This window comes from Lynx canadensis, chromosome D1 (genome assembly GCF_007474595.2).
Source record: "Lynx canadensis isolate LIC74 chromosome D1, mLynCan4.pri.v2, whole genome shotgun sequence".
Lineage (NCBI taxonomy): Eukaryota > Metazoa > Chordata > Mammalia > Carnivora > Felidae > Lynx > Lynx canadensis.
Window position 1 is genome coordinate 84,157,605 of NC_044312.2, and position 23,832 is coordinate 84,181,436.

Genomic DNA, 23,832 nt, shown 5'->3' on the forward strand with positions numbered 1-23,832 from the left:
ATACCATTGCTGGGGGACAGTCTGTTGACTGAAGGAAGGAAGATTTGATACAAAGTGGTGTTTGCTTAAGGGATGTTCTGTCCCTCAAAAGAAATCAAAAAGAAAACTCTCATTACTCTGGAGCAGTTGCCTAGGAGACTCAGATCCCATGAAATGTATTGTCCTGGGATTCCTCCCCAAGTGCACCCCACACATGCACCTCAACCCACACTTATTTGCTCTGAGTTTTCAAATCACTTACTGGCTTCCTAGTAAAAGGAGTGAATTCATTATCTGTGAACCTAGTCTACCAAACTGGTTTGTAAGGAATCACGCATTATCTGCCTTGAATTTCTTTGAATCCTCAGAAACAAATGCTCCAAAATATGAATAGGACCATACAATTAACAGGAGACAAAACAAGAAATTCAGTTACCTACAAACAAAGGAAACAAAATCTGCCCACTAAAAATGAGAGAAGTTAAGGAAATTAATAGAGAGAAATATCTTGGATGATTTGCTATGTGATCTATCGTTTCCTAATTTTTGATCATTGTTTTCCTCATTTCTGATGAAAACTGGAGATACCAAGGTTCTTTTCCTCCTTCTCATCCTGCGATTATACTAGCAACAACATCCCTTTTATTATATATCTTCATTTACAGCATTGAGTTAACATGTTTAAGGACTATTAACCACATACTACTTCCCTGATCAGTACTTATGCTGTAGCTATGTAGAAAATGAAATTATCAAACCAGCCATAAGGAACCTCAGGTTGGAAAGGGAAAAAAAAGGGTAATGACTCAATGACCACAATACAAACAAGTGTGTTGAGTTAAAGTGCATGAAAGGGTGTTCCTGAGACAGCTATGCAATTCCACCAAAGTCATCAGAGAAACACGTCACTGTAAGAACAGTTACGAATAGAGAGAATGAAATCTTATTTTATGATAGAAAGCTTCTGAACTTCTCAGGAAAATTTGACTTTCCACACCTTTTTTTAGGATTCACTGCATCTTGGAGACCCATGGCCGACTGTGTTGACTGAATCATTCCATGCTGGTTTGCTTACCTAACTAGGTGCTATAAAATAGGCACCACAGCAGTAACTATAAACTGATTCTATAATTGGGTGGGACATTCAAGACAATGACATGTGCCTAACAAATACTCTTTTTATATTTGGTTAAAAATATTAACTAAGATGAATGTGACTAGTAATGTTGCAGATTTTAGACTGAATACTCAAAAATTAAGATCAATAAAGATTCTGGGATATTCATATAGGAAATCAACCCTTTAGGGGCACCAAAAAGGTGCATTGGACATCCCTTAGTTAAGCATCGGACTTTGGCTCAGGTCATGATCTGATGGTTCCTGAGTTTGAGACCCACGTGAGGCTCTCTGCTGTCAGGGCAGAGCCCGCTTGGGATCCTCTGTCTCCCTCTCTCTGCCCTTCCCCTCTCCCCATCCCAACTCAGGTTCACATGCTCATGCTCACTCTATCTCAAAAATAAATATTAAAAAAGAAAGAAAGAAAATCAACACTTTCTAAAATTTCCTCTTATGAAAGAAAACATTCTCTTGTCATGCTCCAAAGTACCAGAAGAAGGCAGAAGATGCACATGGTTGAGACTATCCAATATCTCTGAATTCTGTTACATAAAGTAGCCTTTTTGACGATATCTTCCTTATACTTTCCTGAATTTAAATTGAGTGTTTTAATCTTCATTCAGAATTTTTCCTAACAAAATAATAAAAATATATAGTAGATTTCAGTTTTACTATGTAGTGATACTTCTAAAGTCTGATGATTCTTTACTAAGGAATACTATATATTGAAATTTTAGTTATAAAGTAATATCGAACATTTGTTAACTGTTTATGTGAATGGTGAGATTTCTAACGATTTTACAAGCATGAGATGTTAGGCAGAATTCTAAAATGTTACCCAAGATTTCCCACTCCCTGGTGTATGCATCCCACATAATCTCATGGATTATAATTCTGATGGATTTTCCTATATGATTAGGCTATGTTATTATTGGCACAGTTGACCTTAAGATAGGGAGATTTTCCAGGTAAGCTGAGCAAATCACATAAGCCTTTTAAAAGGAGAAGATTTTCTCTGGTTGGTAACTGAAAGAAGTCAAAGATTTGAAGCATGAAAAGTATTTGATGTCCCATTGCTGGCTTAAAGAGGAAGCAAGTCATGTGTCAAGGAATATGGTGGCCTATAGATGCTGACACTGGCCTCCAGCTGATAGCCAGCAAGCAAACAGGAACCAAAGCACCACAACCACAAGGAAACAAATTCTGCCAGCAGCAAGAATGTAAGTAGAAGTCTATTTACCCTCAGAGATTCCAGGCACTAACATAGTTTGGTCTACACTCTGATTTTAGTGTTGTCATACCCAGAGCAGAAAACTGACACATGCCATGCCATACCTCTGACTTATAAAAACTGTGAGATAATAACTAGGTGTTTGCAGCCTCTAAATTTCTGGTAATTTGTTATAGGGCAACAGAAAACTATAAAAATAAACTCAATTCTCATTACAAACCATATGAAATAGCAACTATTATTCTTATTTGTATTTTTTTTCCAGTTTTATCAAGGTACAATTGACAAAAATTGTACATATTCAAGGTATACAACATGACGATGTCCAAGTTGTTGCAGATGGTATGAATTCCTTTTCATTGCTGAATAATATTCATGTGTGTGTGTGTGTGTGTATAACCTTTATCCATTGATGGTCAATTAGATTGTTTCCATATCTTACTTATTGTGAATAATGCTGCAGTGAACATGGGAGTGAAAGTATCTTTTTAAGATACTGATTTCATTTCCTTTTGATTTATATCCAGAGGTATAATTGCTCAATTGTGTGGTAGCTTTAATTTTAATATTTTGAGGGATCACCATCCTGTTTTCCATAATGGCTGTACCAATTTACATTCCCACCAGCACTGTGAGATGATAGATACCTCACTGTAGTTTTGATTTGCATTTTTTTGGTGATGATGTTGAATGCCATTTTACATACCTGTTGGCCATTTGTATGTGTTCTTTGGAAGTATGTCTATTCAGGATTTTGCTTATTTCTAAGTGGCCTATTCGTTTCTTTGCTATTAAGTAGTATGAGCTCCTCATATATTTTAGATATTAAGCCCTTCTTAGATCTACGGTTTGCAAATGTTTTCTTCCATTCTATAGGTAGCCTTTTCATTTATTTTTCTTGGCTGGGCAGAGGCTTTTAGTTTGATATAGTCCTATTAATTTATTTTTGCTTTGGTTGCTTATGCCTTTGGTGTCATATCCAAAAAATCATTGCTGAGACCAAAGTCAAGGAGCTTTTATCCCTGTTTTACTCTAGGAGTTTTATGGTTTCAGGTTTTATGTTTAACTTTTTAAATCTGTTTCTAGTTAATTTTTAGTATAGTGAAATATAAGGGTCCAATTTCTGATATTCTCCTTTTTAAAATTGAGGCTCCTGGGATAAAAAAAGGGATGGTAACTTGTCCAAATGATACCGGTAATAAATGGAAATGCCATGATTTAAAACTAGACAAAATGAGGGGCGCCTGGGTGGCTCAGTCAGTTAAGCGTCTGTCTTCGGCTCAGGTCATGATCTCACAGTCTGTGAGTTCAAGCCCCGCGTTGGGCTCTGTGCTAACAGCTCAGAGCCTAGAGCCTGTTTCAGATTCTGTGTCTCCCTCTCTCTCTGACCCTCCCCCATTCATGCTCTGTCTCTGTCTGTCTCAAAAATAAATAAGCATTAAAAATATTAAAAAAAAAAACTAGATAAAATGAATCCTATGTTCTCACTCACTAAGCTTGTTCACCTCTGAAGGGAAATGCTAGTAAACTCAGAACGAAATATTTAAAAGTTATTCAGCCACAGGACAAAAATTTACCACAAATTGACAGAAAGTCTTCCAGTGTATTTGTAAAAATAAATCCTTAAAGAGTATACTAAAGGGGAACCTGTGTGGCTCAGTCAGTTAAGCATCTGACTTCGGCTCAGGTCATGATCTCGCAGTTTGTGAGTTCGAGCCACGCATCAGGCTCTGTGCTGACAGCTCAGAGCATGGAGCCTGCTTCAGATTCTGCCTCCATCTCTGTCTGCCCCTCCCCTGCTCTCACTGTGTCTCTCTCTGTCTCTGAAAAACAAATAAATGTTAAAAAAACATTTTTTTAAATGTTTTAAAATGTTTAAAAAAAAAAAAGTTTAAAGGGTATAGTAGAAAGTAACAAGCATGTACTAAAAGACACCAGACTTGGACTTCGTTATTTATCAAATCAGCTTAAGGAGTCAATTAACCATTGTAACTAAAAATATTCCATCTATAACTGATAAGAAGTCTACCTTCCAGCCTTATTGTTCAGTTATAAACTATATTATATGATACAGTTAACAAATATCAGTAATGTTTTTACAGAAGAATGTTTAATAAAATGATAGACTCATGATAAAATGTTAAATAAAAATGGAAATTACATATATATAATTAAAATTCTCTGTGTGTGTGAGTGTAATTATCATGCTTATGTATGCATTTTAAAAAGTTTACAAGCATACCCACAGAAGTATTTGGGAAAATTTTAAGGAAGTACATTCAAATGTTAAACTCTTAGGGTTTTAGGATTACACTTTGTTAATGCTTTTTTTTAAATTTATTTTTGAAAGAGAGAGAGAGAGAGAGTGCATGAGTGGGGGAGGCAGAGAGAGGAGGAGACAGAATCCCAAGCATGCTCCAGGATCAGTGTGGAGCCCGACATGGGGCTCCATCTCACGACTCTGAGATCATGACCTGAACTGAAATCAAGAGTCAGATGAGTAACTGACTGAGCTACCCACCCAGGCATCCATCCCAGGATTATACAATGACTTTTAAAATCTCTATTATATTTCATTGAAATTTATAAACATAAGTTAATATAAATTTATTAAATTTATGCTATATTCTTTGCCTACATGAGCATTATTAGGAAAAAAAAAAGTATTTGTATCCTCCAAGAAGGTTCCCTCTACTCTCTCAGTATTCATTCTCAGATGCCCAGGACTTTCACCCTGTTTTTCACTACATCCAATACTAAATAGCAAAGGTTTTCTTGTTCACCTCTCCTGCTAGACAGAGCTTTCTGTCAGGGACTATATCTTGTCCTATTGTATTTTTAGCACCAGGCACATTGTCTGGCACATAATAGGATCTCAATAAAGTCTGAGTTAATTCTATTCTTTGTCATTTAAATAATAATGAATGAATCTTGAGAAATAAAATCAGATAGTGTGTTAGAATCTATTAAATTTTTGGCCATGTTATAAGAATGGCATATTATTTTGCTATTTCCTGGATCTTAATGCCATATTAGAAAGGCTGGTCAGATTCTGATAGGAGCCTCTTCCAGCCTTCTAGTAAATACCCATCCCTAAATTAAGCATAGGCATGCAGATTGTGTCTGTAAATGATTTGTTTAATCTAAAAGGAAAAGTGATTATCCAATTAAAATGAAGAAGGGAAGACTAATTTAGAATGTGCTCACTTCTAATGAGTAAGAGAAAAAAATCTATGATATTATGGAGCAGGTGTTGAGAGAGAAAAGGGGAGAGAGGAAGGGAGGAAATGTATGTGTTTAATGAGAGCCTCAGGACTAGAAAGTACCAGGCAGAAAGCAGAGTTGAAAGCACCTCATAGACAAATTGACATTCCCTCCAGACAGTCTTAGATTCTTGGTGAAAAAAGACTGTGGGGGCTGTTGAGGAGGAATCATGCTGTGAAGAGTATATCAATACATATTTTATAAAGCTCCTTTCCTGGGAAATTTTCAGATCACACAAATAGTTAAAGAGGTATCATACTTTTTTTTTAGGTCATTTTTTTCTGCTTCTGTAAAATTTTGACCAGTGGTCCCATTTCACCACACAAAGAAAGGATAAACAGAGGAATGATTTCTAATGACAACAAATTTGAGTGGCCTGAATTTTGCTTGCTCTTACTGTTATGGACTGAATTATGTCCCCCTAATTTTTTTTAATGTGTACTTATTTTTGAAAGAGAGCATGTGAAAACGTGAGTAGGGGAGGGGCAGAGAGAGGGGGAGACACAGAATCTGAAGTAGGCTCCAGAGCCCAATGCAGGGCTTGAACTCATGAACTGTGAGATTGTGACCTGAGCCAAAGTTGGAAGCCCAACTGACTGAACTACCCAGGTGCCCCTCTCACTTTTTTACGTCCAAGTCCTAAATCCCAATGTGACAATATTGGGAAATAGGGCCTTCACGGATATAGTTTAGGTTAAATGAAGTCATAAGGGTATGGCTCTATCCAATAGGATTGGTGGCTTTGTAAGAAGAGAAAGAGACCTACACATCATCTTCTCTCCACAAACAGAGAGAAGACAGGTTTCTGCAGGTCAAGAAGAGAGCTCTCATCAGAAATCCACCCTGCCCACTTCTTGATCTTGGACTTTGAGCCTCTAAAACTATATGAAAATTAATTTTTGTTACTTAAGTTCACCAGTCTATGGTATTTGGTTATGGCAATCTGAGCTGCCTAATACATAGATCTCTGTGGTAGCAAAAAGTCAGTTAAGTTGGGGCACCCAGGTGGCTCAGTCAGTTAAGAGTCCAACTCTTGACTTTGGCTCAAGTCATGACCTCACGGTTCATGAGTTCAAGCCCTGAACTGTGTTCCATGCTGACAGCACAGAGCCTGCTTGGGATTCTCTCTCTCTTCCTCTCCCTCTGCCCTTCCTGCATCTCTCTCTCTCTTCCTCAACATAAATAAATAAATTCCTCTCCCCTACTCATGCTCGCTCTCTCTCTCTCTCCCTCTCTCTCTGTCTCTGTCAAAAACCAAACCAAACCAAACAAACTCAGCTAAGTCAATAAACTGTGTGATCAACTGCATCTTCTCAGGAAAAATGACTTGATGTGACTGGTCTCCTCTTCCTGCCTCATTTTCTGGGCTGGGATCAGATAGACACTGCCAGGAACCCCTTACTTGCTCATGTCAGCACTGAGACTATAAAATAACTAGGCGAGATAAGAATAAAGCCTGCAGGACAAAAGGAAAGAGCTACTCTCTGCCTCGGTGTTTGATATGTGAATCCTAATCTGTCCATGGAAAGGGAAGGGCCATATCTTCGTGGTTAGGTCTGCAAGAAGGACATAACTGTGATTAAAAGTTTATGAATCATGATCATAGCCTTGAATACTAAAAACCTAAAAGACAGAGACTCAAATGATATTCCAGGCCTATTAAGCACTCTATATTTGTAGTTAAAATTTGGCAACCAGCCCTAGCATAGCTTTCTAGTCAACTGGAATAGAAAACATGAAAGCCACAAGAATTTTTACTTAATACGCAAGTCAAACAGGGTGACACAGACCTCTTTCTCCCTGAATCCCTTCCTAGTTTCTAAGATAGAATTCCAAGGTATGAATGGAAGATACATCTCTCCAGTTAGGAGACTTTAGGCCCCTTTTATTGTACCAGCCATATTAAAGAAAACAGGTCGTGAGTTTGATTCTCCAAATATAAGTGTCAAAAAGAAGAATCAGGTGGCCCATTCTTCACAGTCACAAGGACTAGTTACCTTTCTCCACCTCCTATTGTGTACAAAAGGACTAATGTTTTAGCACCATCACATAATTTTAGCATAGCATCTTGTCTTTGATGTGAGAGTTGGGACTTTAATCTAGATTATAGTACACTTAAATATTATGCACTGGTAGAATAGAATGCTATGATTAAAATGTCTCAGTTCCCCCATGTGCCATTGTTCATTCCATTTTACACATATTATATAAGCTTTACAGAAACCTAGTATATTGTAGTTATATGCTATTTTTTGCATCTTAATATCCATTCATTCTAAACCTTTTTAATAAATCTCAATTTCCTTCTGGGAACTATCCCTTCTCCATTTTGTTAATTAACTTCCTGTGGATTGACAGTAGGGGTGAAGCATGTGACAAGTCTGAGCGGTCAGCAGTTCATAAACAGTATGAATGACAATGGCATTTCCCCTAAAATTTCTATTTTACATGTCTATTTTCCTCTGTGACTGAACTGGGATATACTTTTGGGAGTTGCTGATTTTGGTGTCTTAGATTAAACTGCTACAGATGGAATGGATTAATGAATGAGCGAATGAATGGTAAAGCTATAAAAGCATGAAAAGTAGAGATGCTATAAAACGCTATAAAAAGTAGAGATAGAAATTGGGTTCAGGTGATATTATTTGAATCCTGGATCAAGCCTCAACTTCAGATGATATGTTCAGTTACATAAGATTTTTAAAAAGTCTTTTCAGCTGAACCCAGCTTAAACCAGGTTTTCTGACACTTGTAACAGAATACTCACTATTACATCTCATTTTATACACGAGTCCCTGAATCTTAGAGAAACTGAGATTGTTAAGTAATTTAGCCTAAAGCAATACTGTTATCACAAAAAGGAAATTCTAGGCTGTATACACAAACATTTGGAGAACTTGAGTGCAAAATTCTCCATGTCTAAGCTGAAGATAACTAACCACCAACTGGTTTGGGGAATTCATCAAAAGAAATGTACTTTGAAGGACATTGGCCTTCCCTTGCTGTTTTTCATTCAACATGTACATTGTCAAAGGAGGATTCAATCCCAGGTTTGACCAACTTTATAGTCTATACATAATATACTTTTTCATGCAGCACAATCAATAAATGATAACATTCTGTCACAGAGAACCTGATCCTTTCTCATTGGAGCCAGGAGAAGAACAAGTAAAATATGGGAGGAGAGGTTAGAAGTGCTCTACGATTAAGACTTGTGGGCCTGGAGGTGCGTGGGTGGGTCAGTCAGTTAAGCATCTGACTCTTGAACTCAGCTCAGGTCATGCTCACGGTTCATGTGTATGAGTCTGTATGTCTCCCCCTCTCTCTGCCCTTCCCCTGCTTGTTCTCTATCTGTATCTTGAAATAAATAAAAATAAACTTTAAAAAAAAGACTTGTGGGCCTGAAACACATACTGAATTAGAGTATGTGAGCTGCCTTCAGAACATGTAACATAGACCTTCCATTCTTAAGCCTCTAGGAGGCCTTGGAGGGGATTGGGGTATCAGAAGAATCTGGGCCTTGGTCAGAGATGGCTAAAAGGACATGGCTGATGATATTATTTGGGAGGATATATGTGTATTAGTAAAGTATTTTCCCACAAAATATGTTCCTGGCAGCACTACTATCAGAGATGCCCTACGAACATATTCTTGGTTACAACCAAAGAAAATTGAATTGAATGTCAAAAAAAAAAAAATATTGGGAAGATAGTGGTTAGCTCTTAAGTTGATAGTTGAGCATCCACCTTGGTTAATGGCAGGATCCTTTGTAACTGGGAGCACAGTAGCAGTCTTGTTAGAGAGAAGTTTTTCCCTGCCACCAGACACTAATTACCACTAGCACTGATGCACTGTTCATAAGATGTCCCCATTCCATGAGGGGACTTCTAAACTGTGCCTCTGCTTTCTCCCATCATTGGTTCCAGATGAAAGTCCTTTGGAAGAATCTACTGGCAAAGCTTAGGTTATTTCCTTAAATTCTAGCTGCCTTGTTTGAAGGAAAACAAATGTTGGGTGTTTTTTGGCTCCTGTGGTATGAGGCAGAGCCCTGATCCATGTAAAGACTCACTCAAAATCAGAATCTTAAAACATAAAAATAAGCAAATAAATAAGCATGAATACCTACTTCTTTCTGTAAAATATTTAAAACAGAACAATGGAAAGAACTGATACTCTAATTTTCTCTTGGATATTCACAATTTTCTTTATGTATTAAAGTCTCTGAGAATTCTTACAGCAAAACAAGTGAACAAAATGCCTGTTACCTCTACAACTCAGCATTCCTCAAATTTATTTGAGGAATAATGATAGAATAAATTAATGCATTGGATATTTTTCCTCAGGTTGTAATTTGAGAACAGTTATCTTGAACCTTTTATCTATCTATTTACCTATCTGTCCAGACATTTTATGTATGTTCTCCCTTAACCTTCTTTTTTTTTAATGTTTTATTTTATTTTTGAAAGAGCACAAGCAGGGGAGGGGCACAGAGAGGGGTATGGAAGATCTGAAGTGAGCCCTGTGCTGACAGCAGCAAGCCCAATGTGGGGCTTGAACCCACGAACCCACAAAATCATGATCTGAGCCAAAGTCAGAAGTTTAACCAACTGAGCAACCCAGGCACCCCCTCCCTTTACCTTCTGTAAAAGTATCCTGAAATGGCAACCTAGAGACAGAAAAAAACAGCCTCATTTTTCCCTCCAATTAAGATTATATCTAATACGAGGATCCTTTGGAATTCATGAACAGAACTTAAATCCTGAATCAGAGTTTACAAAATAAAAGAAACTAATAAAAGCCAGGAAACTTCTGGTGTTGAGATGCTAAAGGAATGTCAAGGAGAGGACAAGAGATCAAAGTATAATGGCCAAATTTCATGATGCACATGACATCCTTTACCAGGATTATGTAGGAGAGACTCTAGCCTACAACCTCATGTGTGTATTCCTTAGTTATATCATGGATATCTCAAGTCTAGTTCATGTACATATTTTCCTTTTCCCTGGAATACTTTCCTTCTGCTCTCTTCTCACCTTTCAGGTTATCAATCTAAATAGACTTTCCTCTTGAAAGCCTTTCTTTGACTTCACTTGCAACCTCTTTCTCCATTGACTAAATTAGACTAAATTGACTAATATGCTCCCATGACATCATGTAAGTTCTTTCCCACTTAACAAGTATCTCAGCTTATGTGATCGCTCATTTAATTACATCTCTACATGATGAATTGTATAAGAAAGAAAGCAATGGATCTATTTTCTTCCTTTTTTGGTAATCTCTAAAAATTTCATCCACTAAATAATAGGGTAGATGATATTTGGTTCCTGCCAAGTAAAGGTAGGCATGTTCGTTTCCTAAGATTGCTGTAACAATGCACCACAGGCTTGGTGACTTAAATCAACAGAAATTTATTCTATCACAAGTTTTGGAAGTTTGAAGCTTGAAATGAAAGTGTTGGCAGAGGGCCATGTTCCCTATAAAGCCTCTAGGGAAGGAAATTTCTTTGCCTCTTCCAGCTTCTGGTAGATCCAGATGTTCCTTGACTTGGAGCTGAAGTATTTCAATCTTTCCCCCTGGGGTCACATAGCATTATCCTTGTGTGTTCCTTATGTAAACACCAGTCATATTGGACAAGGACCCACCCTAATGACCTTGTCTTAACCAGATGACATCTACAAAGGCCCTAATTCCAATAAAAGGTCATATTCACAGGTACTGGATGTCAGGACTTCAACATACCTGTGGGGACATAACTCAATTCATAATAGTAGAGTTCATGTTCACCTGATACCTCCACAGCTTCCTCCTAAAAATGTTAAGCACATATTAAGTGGATGTTTTCTCTGTAGATAGACAGACGTGTGTGTGTGTGTGTGTGTGTGTGTGTGTGTGTGTGTGTGTAACAAATAAGTCACATTTGAGAGAGGACTTTATGTGTTTCCTAATTGCTATGCTATTTTCCAGGAGGGGATTTCCTAGAAGGAATGCAAAGACAGATCTACTATAAATCCCTACTCTTAAAGAAAAATTGTGAGGGGCGCCTGGGTGGCGCAGTCGGTTAAGCGTCCGACTTCAGCCAGGTCACGATCTCGCGGTCCGGGAGTTCGAGCCCCGCGTCAGGCTCTGGGCTGATGGCTCAGAGCCTGGAGCCTGTTTCCAATTCTGTGTCTCCCTCTCTCTCTGCCCCTCCCCCGTTCATGCTCTGTCTCTCTCTGTCCCAAAAAAATAAATAAACGTTGGAAAAAAAATTAAAAAAAAAATTATGAGAGATAATTGTTTTCCTTCAAACTCAAAGAGATGGGAATGCAGACTAAATCCGACTGGTAATCTGTTTGGGCAAATGAATTCACAAAAAGAGAGAGGAACAAAAACAATCTGCCATTGTGACAGGAGCAAGAACACGCAATCATCTTTTTCCTTCTTTCTTTTTCCTCACCCTCTTCTACTGCTTCTTCTCCTTTTGTCTTTTTTCCCAGTTTCCCTATAACCCCTACTAAAATTGAAAATGCTTTCTCCACCTACCTCTTTTTTCCCCAGGAAATCATTACCTCTCAATTTCTCCTTTCTTAACCAATGGTTTACAATCCTGGCTAAGCATTAGAATCATTTGGAAGATGTTTAAAAATACAAATGCAATGGCTATATCTATGGGGTTTCTGTTTCAGCATCTGTGATTCTATGGTAGGATTAAGGTGAGATCCACTGGCCTTCTAATGCTTCAGGATGGCAGCTCCAGCATTATTGTCTTCAGCTGCAGAATTCTGAAGGCTAAATAATTTCTTTAATAAACAATATCTTGAACATTTAGCATTTTTATTACCTTCAAGTTTGGATTATGTCTTTCATGTTATAAAATGGATTAGCCCTGTATTATTTAACTTGAGTAATTTAAATCACCTCCAGCCTACTCTCTCCTTCACCCTCTAGATTTCTACCTCTATCCTACCTAACAGACAGACAGCCCCTTAAGGAGGGCACTGTTTCTTTTATCTCTGTATCACAATTATCTACCACAGGTATCAGCATGCAGTGTATCCTTAATGCATTTAATTAAATGATGAATTGCTTCTACAGTTTGAGTTTCCAGGAAGTAGCAAATTTCTCCTACTCTAAACATCTCAGATTGGCTTCAGCCATAAACCAATCTAAGGTAAAGTGATGGCCAAATTTCAAGTTACATCTCCCATGCCAACATTAAAAATAAATTATTTTCCTTTGATCTCTGCTGCTTATGGAAAGACTATGAGGTAACAGAAAGTTCTTTTCTTCTTTAGGAAAAAAATGTGATACTAATGCCCAGGAGAGATCCAAGGTTCTATTTTTATACCTTCTCTGAATTATCAATTTGCTGCTAGGCTTTGTTTTGAATTTCAGGACTCTGACTGAGCAGGCTCTGTCTTTCAGAGCTGTTATGCAAGATCATTTAAAAAGTAGCCTTATTAAAGTAAACACAGTTAGAATCAAAACAACTTTGGTGCTTCTAGAGATATTTCCTAGAAAGGAGTGTGAAAAACAAGTCAACTGCCTAAGAATCATTTTGTTACTTCTAATTAGAAGTGGTTTTCTTCCTATGTTATGATGACCTTTTTAACAAAGAGGTGGGGCTTATTTAAATAATTCCTCATATTTTCCAGGTACCACGTAGTTTGCACTTTTGCTTCCTGAGTGGATGCTTTTAGTGCCCTTCACAATACTTTCTCAGGTAATTTTCAGGTGCTCCAGATCCTATACTGCAGAATTTGCTTGACTTGGAATTTTCATAAATTTGCATTTAAATAAAAGAAACCTTCAAAACATTTCTGTTGAATTTATAGTGTAGCAAAGGCCAAAAGCCTGGAGAGGCAGTTAAATACAATAGGAAAAGACATAGATTTGGGAGATTTGGGGATCAAAGGACCTGAGTCCCTGCACATTAGTTATGTGACCTCTGGAAGGTTATTTCACATCCTTGAATTTTATCTCCCTTATCTGCAAGGTGGAAATACTGAACATACAGTTTATATGCACTTTTGAGAGTGAGAGAGGATCAGATATAAAGCCCTTGACACATAGCAGTGAGTGCACAATAAAATAAGGTTCCCTCCACTTCCCATGATTGTTCTTTCTTCACAAAATTAAAAGAGCCACCATAACAATCTCTTCCCTTTCCAATCATCAGCTTTATTAACTCATATTTGTCTTCAATTGCATCTATATTCTGGCTGTAATTGCTTTAAAAAAGTAACAGGCAATGTAAATGAAATAAAGATACAGATAAATGAAAAGAGGTCAAAATTTAACTCACAAATGTAGTATGGAAAATGTCATTTGTACGTTAATATTTTTTGGTGCATCTCCGATATGTCAGAGACCATGCTTATTATTAACTCCTAATTCCTCTTCTCCAAATACTGGGAATCAAGTAGTGGGGCTAGACATGATACAAGAAGTTCCAATATGAGGTTGGTATTGATATATACCTTGAGAAAAGCATAGAAAAAGACTGTGGCCTTTCACAAAGGGAGTCATTCCTTCCATCTTGGGAAAAGAGCAGCAAGGATTGAATTAGCCCTTGAAATGAAATATGGTATTTGGAAATTGGGAAACTAGAAAGGAAAACATCATCAGTGGAGATAGGAATGTGATCAAAAGCATTGGGAGGACAAGCAATGGTGCATTTGGAGAAGTGAGAATTCAGTGTTGTTGAACCAAGTGGTTCACTGGAAGACAAAAGCCAGTAAAGGGCTCATTTCACGAGTGTTTTTCAGCTGGAAAGTACTATGATTATGCAATTTAGCAATTCTAGTAGGTATTTGAATTGGCCTTAAATAATTTGAAGCTGGGGATGCATCTTCCTGTGTTTGAAAGCAATACATTCTGGCTTCAAGATGACTCCTTTTTGAATGTAGTCTGATGGATTAAAATCTGGATTGAGCATATATATTGAGTTACATCAATAGATACCCCAAATAACTGAACTGAGAGCACCATGATCCAGGTCAAAACCACACTGAACATTTCCAAAGCCAATAGGTGATGAAATGAGAAAATCAGTTTCTCACCAAATCAGTTACATAATTAGTTATTGGAAAGCAAATGGCCAAAAATGATCTTTTGTCTTGACTCACATGCTTATAAGAACTTTGCTTAGGAGGGGCCTGACGGACTGTGTTCCGACAGCAAGCGCGACTTAGCGTCTGGGAGGTCATAAGTTAACAGCTCTGCTCTGAAAGCGGGAAGGCTGGAGGACAAAAGGAGGGTGAGCTGCGGAGCCCCCGGACCACAGAGCTCAGTTTGGCGGGGAACAAAGGCGCTCACCAGCGCCATCTCCCCCGCCCATCCCCCAGCCAAAATCCCAAAGGGAACCGGTTCCGGCCAGGGAAATTGCTCGCTCCGCGCAAACACCCAACTCTGTGCTTCTGCAGAGCCAAACCTCCGGCAGCGGATCTGACTCCCTCCGGCTGCCACAGGGCCCCTCCTGAAGTGGATCACCTAAGGAGAAGCGAGCTAAGCCTGCCCCCCCTCCCGCCGTGCACCTTGCCTTCCCACCCCAGCTAATACGCCAGATCCCCAGCATCACAAGGCTGGCAGTGTGCAAGTAGCCCAGACGGGCCACGCCACCCCACAGTGAATCCCGCCCCTAGGAGAGGGGAAGAGAAGGCACACACCAGTCTGACTGTGGCCCCAGCGGTGGGCTGGGGGCAGACATCAGGACTGACTGCGGCCCCGCCCACCAACTCCAGTTATACACCACAGCACAGGGGAAGTGCCCTGCAGGTCCTCACCACACCAGGGACTATCCAAAATGACCAAGCGGAAGAATTCCCCTCAGAAGAATCTCCAGGAAATAACAACAGCTAATGAGCTGATCAAAAAGGATTTAAATAATATAACAGAAAGTGAATTTAGAATAATAGTCATAAAATTAATCGCTGGCCTGGAAAACAGTATACAGGACAGCAGAGAATCTCTTGCTACAGAGATCAAGGGTCTAAGGAACAGTCACGAGGAGCTGAAAAACGCTTTAAATGAAATGCAAAACAAAATGCAAACCACCACGGCTCGGATGGAAGAGGCAGAGGAGAGAATAGGTGAACTAGAAGATAAAGTTATGGAAAAAGAGGAAACTGAGAAAAAGAGAGATAAAAAAATCCAGGAGTATGAGGGGAAAATTAGAGAACTAAGTGATACACTAAAAAGAAATAATATACGCATAATTGGTATTCCAGAGGAGGAAGAGAGAGGGAAAGGTGCTGAAGGGGTACTTGAAGAAATCATAGCTGAGAACTTCCCTGAACTGGGGAAGGAAAAAGGCATTGAAATCCAAGAGGCACAGAGAACTCCCTTCAGACGTAACTTGAATCGATCTTCTGCACGACATATCATAGTGAAACTGGCAAAATACAAGGATAAAGAGAAAATTCTGAAAGCAGCAAGGGGTAAACGTGCCCTCACATATAAAGGGAGACCTATAAGACTCGTGACTGATCTCTCTTTTGAAACTTGGCAGGCCAGAAAGAATTGGCACGAGATTTTCAGGGTGCTAGACAGCAAAAATATGCAGCCGAGAATCCTTTATCCAGCAAGTCTGTCATTTAGAATAGAAGGAGAGATAAAGGTCTTCCCAAACAAACAAAAACTGAAGGAATTTGTCACCACTAAACCAGCCCTACAAGAGATCCTAAGGGGGACCCTGTGAGACAAAGTACCAGAAACATCACTACAAGCATAAAACATACAGACATCACAATGACTCTAAACCCGTATCTTTCTATAATAACACTGAATGTAAACGGATTAAATGCGCCAACCAAAAGACATAGGGTATCAGAATGGATAAAAAAACAAGACCCATCTATTTGCTGTCTACAAGAGACTCATTTTAGACCTGAGGACACCTTTAGATTCAGAGTGAGGGGATGGAGAACTATTTATCATGCTACTGGAAGCCAAAAGAAAGCTGGAGTAGCCATACTTATATCAGACAAACTAGACTTTAAATTAAAGGCTGTAACAAGAGATGAAGAAGGACATTATATAATAGTTACAGGGTCTATCCATCAGGAAGAGCTAACAATTATAAATGTCTATGCGCCGAATACCGGAGCCCCCAAGTATATAAAACAATTACTCATAAACAGAAGCAACCTTATTGATAAGAGTGTGGTAATTGCAGGGGACTTTAACACCCCACTTACAAAAATGGATAGATCATCTAGACACACAGTCAATAAAGAAACAAGGGCCCTGAATGAGACATTGGATCAGATGGACTTGACAGATATATTTAGAACTCTGCATCCCAAAGCAACAGAATATACTTTCTTCTCGAGTGCACATGGAACATTCTCCAAGATAGATCATATACTGGGTCACAAAACAGCCCTTCATAAGTTTACAAGAATTGAAATTATACCATGCATACTTTCAGACCACAATGCTATGAAGCTTGAAATCAACCACAGGAAAAAGTCTGGAAAACCTCCAAAAGCGTGGAGGTTAAAGAACACCCTACTAACGAATGAGTGGGTCAACCAGGCAATTAGAGAAGAAATCAAAAAATATATGGAAACAAACGAAAATGAAAATACAACAATCCAAACGCTTTGGGACGCAGCGAAGGCAGTCCTGAGAGGAAAATACATTGTAATCCAGGCCTATCTCAAGAAACAAGAAAAATCCCAAATACAAAATCTAACAGCACACCTAAAGGAAATAGAAGCAGAACAGCAAAGGCAGCCTAAACCCAGCAGAAGAAGAGAAATAATAAAGATCAGAGCAGAAATAAACAATATAGAATCTAAAAAAACTGTAGAGCAGATCAACGAAACCAAGAGTTGGTTTTTTGAAAAAATAAACAAAATTGACAAACCTCTAGCCAGGCTTCTCAAAAAGAAAAGGGAGATGACCCAAATAGATAAAATCATGAATGAAAATGGAATTATTACAACCAATCCCTCAGAGATACAAACAATTATCAGGGAATACTATGAAAAATTATATGCCAACAAATTGGACAACCTGGAAGAAATGGACACATTCCTGAACACCCACACTCTTCCAAAACTCAATCAGGAGGAAATAGAAAGCTTGAACAGACCCATAACCAGCAAAGAAATTGAATCGGTTATCAAAAATCTCCCAACAAATAAGAGTCCAGGACCAGATGGCTTCCCAGGGGAGTTCTACCAGACGTTTAAAGCAGAGATAATACCTATCCTTCTCAAGCTATTCCAAGAAATAGAAAGGGAAGGAAAACTTCCAGACTCATTCTATGAAGCCAGTATTACTTTGATTCCTAAACCAGACAGAGACCCAGTAAAAAAAGAGAACTACAGGCCAATATCCCTGATGAATATGGATGCAAAAATTCTCAATAAGATACTAGCAAATCGAATTCAACAGCATATAAAAAGAATTATTCACCATGATCAAGTGGGATTCATTCCTGGGATGCAGGGCTGGTTCAACATTCGCAAATCAATCAACGTGATACATCACATTAACAAAAAAAAAAGAGAAGAACCATATGATCCTGTCAATCGATGCAGAAAAGGCCTTTGACAAAATCCAGCACCCTTTCTTAATAAAAACCCTTGAGAAAGTCGGGATAGAAGGAACATACTTAAAGATCATAAAAGCCATTTATGAAAAGCCCACAGCTAACATCATCCTCAACGGGGAAAAACTGAGAGCTTTTTCCCTGAGATCAGGAACACGACAGGGATGCCCACTCTCACCGCTGTTGTTTAACATAGTGCTGGAAGTTCTAGCATCAGCAATCAGACAACAAAAGGAAATCAAAGGCATCAAAATTGGCAAAGATGAAGTCAAGCTTTCGCTTTTTGCAGATGACATGATATTATACATGGAAAATCCGATAGACTCCACCAAAAGTCTGCTAGAACTGATACATGAATTCAGCAAAGTTGCAGGATACAAAATCAATGTCCAGAAATCAGTTGCATTCTTATACACTAACAATGAAGCAACAGAAAGACAAATAAAGAAAATGATCCCATTCACAATTGCACCAAGAAGCATAAAATACCTAGGAATAAATCTAACCAAAGATGTAAAGGATCTGTATGCTGAAAACTATAGAAAGCTTATGAAGGTAATTGAAGAAGACTTAAAGAAATGGAAAGACATTCCCTGCTCATGGATTGGAAAAATAAATATTGTCAAAATGTCAATACTACCCAAAGCTATCTACACATTCAATGCAATCCCAATCAAAATTGCACCAGCATTCTTCTCGAAATTAGAACAAGCAATCCTAAAATTCATATGGAACCACAAAAGGCCCCGAATAGCCAAAGGAATTTTGAAGAAGAAGACCAAAGCAGGAGGCATCACAATCCCAGACTTTAGCCTCTACTACAAAGCTGTCATCATCAAGACAGCATGGTATTGGCACAAAAACAGACACACAGACCAATGGAATAGAATAGAAACCCCAGAACTAGACCCACAAACGTATGGCCAACTCATCTTTGACAAAGCAGGAAAGAACATCCAATGGAAAAAAGACAGCCTCTTTAACAAATGGTGCTGGGAGAACTGGACAGCAACATGCAGAAGGTTGAAACTAGACCACTTTCTCACACCATTTACAAAAATAAACTCAAAATGGATAAAGGACCTAAATGTGAGACAGGAAACCATCAAAACCTTAGAGGAGAAAGCAGGAAAAGACCTCTCTGACCTCAGCCGTAGCAATCTCTTCCTCGACACATCCCCAAAGGCAAGGGAATTAAAAGCAAAAGTGAATTACTGGGACCTTATGAAGATAAAAAGCTTCTGCACAGCAAAGGAAACAACCAACAAAACTAAAAGGCAACCAACGGAATGGGAAAAGATATTTGCAAATGACATATCGGACAAAGGGCTAGTATCTAAAATCTATAAAGAGCTCACCAAACTCCACACCCGAAAAACAAATAACCCAGTGAAGAAATGGGCAGAAAACATGAATAGACACTTCTCTAAAGAAGACATCCAGATGGCCAACAGGTACATGAAAAGATGTTCGGCGTCGCTCCTTATCAGGGAAATACAAATCAAAACCACACTCAGGTATCACCTCACGCCAGTCAGAGTGGCCAAAATGAACAAATCAGGAGACTATAGATGCTGGAGAGGATGTGGAGAAACGGGAACCCTCTTGCACTGTTGGTGGGAATGCAAATTGGTGCAGCCGCTCTGGAAAGCAGTGTGGAGGTTCCTCAGAAAATTAAAAATAGACCTACCCTATGACCCAGCAATAGCACTGCTAGGAATTTATCCAAGGGATACAGGAGTACTGATGCATAGGGGCACTTGTACCCCAATGTTCATAGCAGCACTCTCAACAATAGCCAAATTATGGAAAGAGCCTAAATGTCCATCAACTGATGAATGGATAAAGAAATTGTGGTTTATATACACAATGGAATACTATGTGGCAATGAGAAAAAATGAAATATGGCCCTTTGTAGCAACGTGGATGGAACTGGAGAGTGTAATGCTAAGTGAAATAAGCCATACAGAGAAAGACAGATACCATATGGTTTCACTCTTATGTGGATCCTGAGAAACTTAACAGGAACCCATGGGGGAGGGGAAGGAAAAAAAAAAAAAAAAGAGGTTAGAGTGGGAGAGAGCCAAAGCATAAGAGACTGTTAAAAACTGAGAACAAAGTGAGGGTTGATGGGGGGTGGGAGGGAGGGGAGGGTGGGTGATGGGTATTGAGGAGGGCACCTTTTGGGATGAGCACTGGGTGTTGTATGGAAACCAATTTGTCAATAAATTTCATAAAAAAAAAAAAATAAATAAATAAAATAAATAAATAAAAAAAAAAAAAAAAAGAACTTTGCTTAACATTTGAGGCACACCTAAAATGCCATTTAATGCATTAAACCTTTTTGTCTCTTAATGTTTCCCCAACGTATTATCTTTGTTTTCTTCTCTTTATATTCACTCTTTTGGTGATTTTATTAGCCTCATGGCTTTAAATATCATCCATTTTTGACAATGACTCTTAAATATATATCTCCATTTCAGACATAAGTCTTTAACTGCTGATATATTCCTCCAACTCATTCAGCATCACTACTTGTATGACTAGTAGACATCACAACCTAAAATGTCCAAAACAATTTCTGATCTTCCTCCTCAAAGCTGCTAAGCCATCAACCTTCCCTGTCTCAGTTAACGCCCACTCCATTATTTCAATTTCCTTGGCCAAAAAACTTGGAGTAATTCTTGACTCTTCTCTTTCTCTCATAATATCCATCTATTCAATCGACTAGAGGACTCTGCTATCTCTATCTTAAAAAATCCAAAATCTTCTATGCCTCATTACCTCCTAGTCCAAATCACCATTTTCTTATTTCAAATAACCTTCTAAAAGATCTTCTTGCTTTTATACTTGTCCTCTCCCCAAGCCCCAACTAGCTCTCAGCAGAGCAACTAAAATAATCCTTTTAGCATAAAAGTGAACGCATATCATGTTTCTGCTCAAATCCTTGCATTAGGTCACCATTACACTCAGAGAGCCACACAATGGTCTATAAGATCTGTGTGGCCCACCATGCTCTGTTCATACCTTACTGACCCCAGCTTCTACTAATCTCTCTCTTAAATCATGCTAGCTACACCTTATTCCTCCAACAGAATTCACTCCCATCCCGGAGCCTCTCTACCGCTTTTTCCCACTGCTTGGAATGATGTTCTTAAGATATCTTCAGGCTTTACTCTTTCAACTACTTCAAGTCTTTCTCAGATGTTACCTTCTCAGTAAGGCCGATTGTAATTCCTACTTGAAATTGCGACTACACCTCCATCGTTCCCAAACCCTCTTGCTCTTTGCATGTCTCCATCACGCTTTTTCATAGTGTTTATTATTTATTTTCTATGTTCCTACATTGGAAAATATGTTCTTTAGAGGGCTTGCATATTTCCTGTTGACGCCATTTATGTTTTTTAAGTGCCCAGAAGAATGTCTGATACACGATAGATGCTGAAACAATAGATAATAAATGAAATTGATTAAAAGATCTTTCTCCTTCCCTTTCTACTCGTTCTTTCATTTTGTCCTTGATACCTGTAGCTTCTTGTAGAATTCATTACATGTGGAGGTGCTCAGTAAATGTGTCATGAATTCAAGTGTATGCCACATTTCAGTAGATTCTTTTAGAGTGTAGAGCTTGCACATTATTAATATACAAAACAAATCACTGTTTATCTCTGTTGATACCAGTGGAAAAAATCATTTTATCTTTTACAAAAAGTTTATTTTGTTAGCAGCAGAATCTTGAACTTGAATTCTCTGGATTAGTAGCTTTTAAACCATTTTTCATATCTTCCTTATGGTTCTAGGATGTGCCACAAGGGTTAATGAAAGCAAAAGCAAAAAGTCACAAGGCACTTTCACCCCACCCATCAAGGGTCCTATCTGAACCTTCCTGAGTTTCTTCTCACCCAGGCCAGCTCTGCTATTTCTGCTTTCATATTGAGCTTTTGAGTAAGATTTTGTTGGAATAAAGGATTCCAGAGCAAAAGGAGATTTTGAAAACAACTAAATTAGGTCATTTTCTCAACTATCTACTTATTTTGATCTGAATAGACATCATTTCTCCTTTCAGTCCTTGCCAACTCTGAAGTTAAGTGGAATCACACTGAATACCAAAAATAAAAGATTTAAAAAAATTCTTTCCCGAACTGACACTTTCTATTTTTTTTTAAAACAGGGTGAATGATTTTTTCTTATCTTGTGTTGAACTACAGTTTTATTTTATTTATTTATTTTCCCATTGTGTCTTCCCCTTGGTAGACTGAAAAGCTGAATAATAATTGCTACAATTGTGTCCAGGAAAATTCATGTTTGCTATTAAATAAAACCGATAGAGAAGGAAGAAAGAAAAATCAAAATGACAGAACTTATCATGTCATAACATGTCATGCTGTCAGAATCTTTAATTTGATGTATGGGAAAAAAAAGCCCCCACCTACAGATGTGCTACAACTAGCAATTTTGAGTCATCCAGGGATATTTAACATCTACTTGTATTTTATCACCTTGCTTGGTAATTTTCCTTTTCATTTATTTTACATTTTCCCTTCTTTGGTTTGTAATTGTCAACAAAAGTGTATTAATATGTATCATTGGGGCTCAGTTAGTTGAGTGTCCCACTCTTGATTTCCACTCAGGTCATGATCCCAGGGTCCTGGAGTCAAACCCCACATCAGGCTTCATGCTAATTGCTGAGTATGCTTAAGATTCTCTCTCTTTCTCTTTCTGTCTCTCTCTCTCTCTCTCTCTCTCTCTCTCTCTCTCAATCTGCTCCTCTTCCCTGTTCTCTCTCTAAAATAAAATTTAAAAATACTTATCATGTTCTTTCTTATTTGTCTGATCCTTATTTTTCTAGGAAAAATAAATTTGGAATTTTCCAAATTCCTTTCTGCTCCTCCTCTCTCCTCTGCTTGGGGCATTCTTAAGTGAGTACTTAGTATGTGTGAGTAGTTTTATCCCATAAGCAACCTGAAATTAAGAGATAATATACTGTTTGATTTCCAACGACCAATAAAAATGTAGATTTTACTTGCCAAATATAATAAATATTTTAGAATCTTTCAATTCCCTGGCTTTACATGAGAATTATTTTGAGACTTTTTAAATGATGTTTTGGCCCCAGTAAGGACCACTTATATCAGAATCTCCCGGAATGAGGCTCAGGCATTGATATTTTTTAAAGTTGCCCTGGATCATTCTAATGTACGGTTTGTGTTGAAAAACAGTTCTCTAGGAGGCCTGAGTTACTGAAAAGTAGACTAGGCATTTATTTTAAATTTGGTTGCCAATGCATGATGCTTTAAGAAAAAATTAAAATACAATAAGAACTGACTTTGCTATTGCTTTACTAGTTCGAGATGACCTAAAGTGACTTAAAGTGGAACCAGAAGTGGATTTGCTGTGAACCTGATAAGATTTAAGCTTCAGAGTGCTCACTTGCTCCTGCCCCTATGAGGGCTGGGAGGTGCCAAGAATTGGACAGTGTTTATGTAGGATAAGTGAGGTAGCAACCAGAAAGCATCTCTAAGAATTACTTGTAAATTACCTAAAGAGATCTCAGAAAAAGGGGCCTGACTCATATAGTCTACAGTAATTTATGATAATACCTTATGCTACATGAATATTCATTTTCAAACCTAATTTTATATTTTTAATGTTTGCATTCCTTCTGTTAAAGAAAGACTCACAAATTGGATGTGCTTGAAGT